Here is a 3,850-nt window from a genome sequence, read left to right as displayed (position 1 = left end):
GATCTGCAGCCAATCACATAAGCTCCTTGAGGCTCAGCTTCCTCATCTGTTAAATGGGAGTAATAGTAGTGCCTTTTCTGCAGGGAATAATAATAGTTGTGAGAGTCAAACAAGGGCATGGAACAGGCTCAGTGAGTGAATATCTTTGTCCCCAAGCTGTTTACTGACAGCACGTAAGCTTTTGTAACAAAGGCTGCTGGTTTCCATGAAGGGGAGCTGGTAATAGGATTCCTCAGAGGTTTTTGTTTTCGTTTTTGTTTTTAAAAAAGACACATTTATTCGGCATCATGATCAGACTATTATATTAAGCAATAGACAGCATGGCTGCAAAACAAACAATCTACATTAAAACCCTTTGTTGAAATGCTTTACACTTTCCACAGAACAAAAACTAAAATAGCCTATTATACAATTAGTCACAAATACAGTCCTTGAGATTTTTTGCCCATACACACGAGTATTGTCTAAAACATGTCTTCTTTGTAGCACCACCACTGTGCTTGGCCGAGTTCACAAATCTGTTGTAGCCTGTAGCTTCCCCGTCACTTCTCTGGCTCTCCTCTCCTGCTAAGCTTTGTTTCCTGGCAGTAATTACAACCTTCTGCCACTGCCGTAGCTCCTGCTACTGCTGGAACCACCACAGCCACCTTGGTTTTGGGGTTTGGCAAAGTATTGGCCTCCACCACCATAGAGGCAAGAACTTCTGTCTCCAAAGTTTCCTCCTTTCACGGGTCCAAAATTTGCAGATTGATTGTTGTAACTGCCAAAAGCATTGTAGCTTCCACCCTCTCCAAAAGTGCGTCCATCATTACCGGATCCATTATAGCCATCCCGCTGCCACCATAGCCACCGCCACCACGGCTGCCACCAAAGGCATCTCGACCACTGACGTTTCCTCCACGACCAAAGCTGCCATTCCCACCAAAACCACGACCACCATCAAAGTTTCCAGAACCACTTCGACCCCTGTGGCTGGATGAAGCACCAGCCATCTCTCGCTTAGTCAGGGCTTTCCTTACTTCACAGTTGTGGCCATTCACAGTGTGGCGTTTCTGAATGACAATCTTGTCTACAGAGTCATGGTCGTCAAAGGTTACGAAAGCAAAACCTCTCTTTTTGCCACTGCCTCAGTCAGTCATGATTTCAATCACTTCAATTTTTCCCATACTGTTCAAAATAATCTCTTCGGTGATGTTCTTCAGTGTCTTCTTTAATGCCACCAACAAAAATCTTTTTCATAGTTAAGTGGGCACCAGGTCTTTGAGAATCTTCTCTTGAGACGGCCCTCTTTGGTTCCCCAACTCTTCCATCCACCTCGCATGGCCTTGCCTTCATGGCTGCACCCACCTCCTCCACAGTGGCATACGTGACAAACCCGAAGCCTCTGGAGCGCCTGCTGTTTGGATCCCTCGTTACCACACAATCTGTGAGCACTCCCCGCTGCTCAAAGTGGCTTCTCATGGGCTTCCCTGGCGGCGCAGTGGTTGAGAGTCCGCCTGCCGATGCAGGGGACACGGGTTCGTGCCCCAGTCCGGGAAGATCCCACATGCCGCGGAGCGGCTGGCCCATGAGCCATGGCCGCTGAGCCTGCGCGTCCAGAGCCTGTGCTCCGCAACGGGAGAGGCCGCAACAGTGAGAGGGCCGCGTACCGCAAAAAAAAAAAAAAAAAAAGTAGCAAAAACAGTGTTTGGAAGGTTGGCTGCAGGGCAGAATAAGGAGTTAGAAAGTGATCGAAGGTGATTCACAGTGTTAAATGGAAAATATACCCTGGAGCTTACCTTCACGTGGTCCAAGGTGTTTCCTGAGCAAATGGCATCACTTAGAGAAGTGATGCAGGGCCAGAGAGTGGGGAGAGAGGGTCTACAGTGTGCATTTCAACGACAATGGGAAATAGTCACTCTGACCAATGCTCTTCTCTGGGCTGATAACTGAAAATCCACCCTACAAATGCCAACTGTATAGCTGTAAGTATGGTACTTTACTAAAGTTCCAAATGTCACGAGAAATAAAGGTCTTTATGGTGTTATGAAACGCTTATACCTGAATGTGAATGAAGTTACAGACAGCTATTTCGTGGAGTGCAGGAGAGAGATTATCAGGACGCTGGGCACCAGTGGGGAAAAGTAAAAAACGCAGAGGCTGAGGGCAGAAATAGATCAAGGGGAAGCCAGGCTGGCAGCTACCCATGGTGCCACCCCATGATGGGCACCAAGACATCACTGGAATAGGAGGAAATGTTGTGCCAGTTAGCTCAGATTTCCACATGTAATTTCTTGCTTTATTGGGAAACTAATGGGTCCTGCTCTCACCAATTCCCCAAAGTACAAGTGGGCATTTGAAAAGCCATCCTCCCATAGGCCAACTGCTTGATGCTGTTTCAGCCTCTCCATCAGTGATGGAACGTGGATAGGCTGACCGTCCTACAATGAGGACAAAGTCAACCTAAGCTCTGGCACCTGGTGAGTTTTGACCTGGTGCAGTCAACAAAGAATGAGGGTTCTGCTTTACTGTATGTGTCTTAACCCTCTAAGAGGCCTCCCAAAACATTGTCCGGTTCAGGAAAAAATAAAACGGAAGGAATACAACATCTACCAAAAAAATGAAAAACGTTTGCCATTGTGAAAGTCATAAAAAGGCTTTAAACATATTTTAATAAAACTTTACAACTACATTCATTCGTTCTCCCTTATCATTAGTGAACATGAATAATGCTATGGAAGAATTGTGAAATAAAAGACATTTCTGGGACTTCCCTGGGGGTCCAGTGGTTAAGACTCCATGCTTCTACTGCAGGGAGCACAGGTTCAATCCCTGATTGGGGTACTAAGATCCCACATGCCACATGGCGTGGGGAAAAGAAAGACATTTCCTTTTTTTTTTTTAATTTTTATTTATTTATTTTTGTCTGTGTTGGGTCTCCATTGCTGCACGTGGGCTTTCTCTAGCTGCAGAGAGCGGGGGCTACTCTTTGTTGCGGTGTGCAGGCTTTTCATCCTGGTGGCTTCTTTTGTTGCGGAGCATGGGCTCTAGGCGCGTGGGCTTCAGTAGTTTGGCACACGGGCTTAGTTGCTCCACGGCATGTGGGATCTTCCCGGACCAGGGCTCGAACCTGTGTCCTCTGAATTGGCAGGCGGATTCTTAATCACTGCACCACCAGGGAAGCCCCAAAAAAGACATTTCTAAGAAAGTTAAAATATAATGCTACATTTATTCTAAATAACAAGCCCTTAATTCGAAAGAGATATACAATTTTTTAAAGAGAAAATTCATTTCTTCCCTTCAACCATCAACTAAATAAATGTTGAACAAACATGGGAAGTCCATTGGTTTGGGGGAGTTCCATATTGCTACCCTACTTTGGGCACCACATGTCTATAACCAGCCCTGGCTCACCATATCTACCCCCCCCACCCCAATATAGGTATATATTTTCTTTTGGTTTCGCGTGAATGCATTTGATTCCTTTATTCAACAAGCATATATTGTATGTCGACTACATGTCAAGTACTGTCCTAAGTACTCTTGAATATTATCACATTTTATCTTTATAGCAAACCTTTCAGGTTGTTTACAAATGAGAAAATTCATTTCAGAAGCTAACATCCCAGACTCCCAGACGCAATATTAATTTAGTGAATTGATTTTTTTTCCTCAACACATTCCAAAAAGGATTTAAGTCTTTTCCATTAAAAATGAAATCCTACATCTAATGTATGGAGTTTCTGAGTAATGATGGTGCATTGGACAGATGTGTTTACCTTGGCTCTCTCATGGAGGCCCACAAAAAGCCAGCAATGGAGTTCTGTTAAAGAGACTCATAATTTACACAAAGTCAGTGGAGAGGAAACAG

At 44.9% G+C, this 3,850-nt stretch overlaps 1 pseudogene; it reads right to left on the bottom strand.

The window, feature by feature from the left end:
- Positions 1-591: 591 nt before the first annotated feature.
- On the bottom strand, positions 592-1,461 carry LOC132430523 (heterogeneous nuclear ribonucleoprotein A1-like; annotated as a pseudogene).
- Between the last annotated feature and the right edge of the window lie 2,389 nt (positions 1,462-3,850).

The sequence above is a fragment of the Delphinus delphis genome, chromosome 9, assembly GCF_949987515.2.
Source record: "Delphinus delphis chromosome 9, mDelDel1.2, whole genome shotgun sequence".
Taxonomy (NCBI): domain Eukaryota; kingdom Metazoa; phylum Chordata; class Mammalia; order Artiodactyla; family Delphinidae; genus Delphinus; species Delphinus delphis.
Note: the sequence above shows the minus strand (reverse complement) of the source record. Positions and strands in the feature narration are given on the sequence as shown.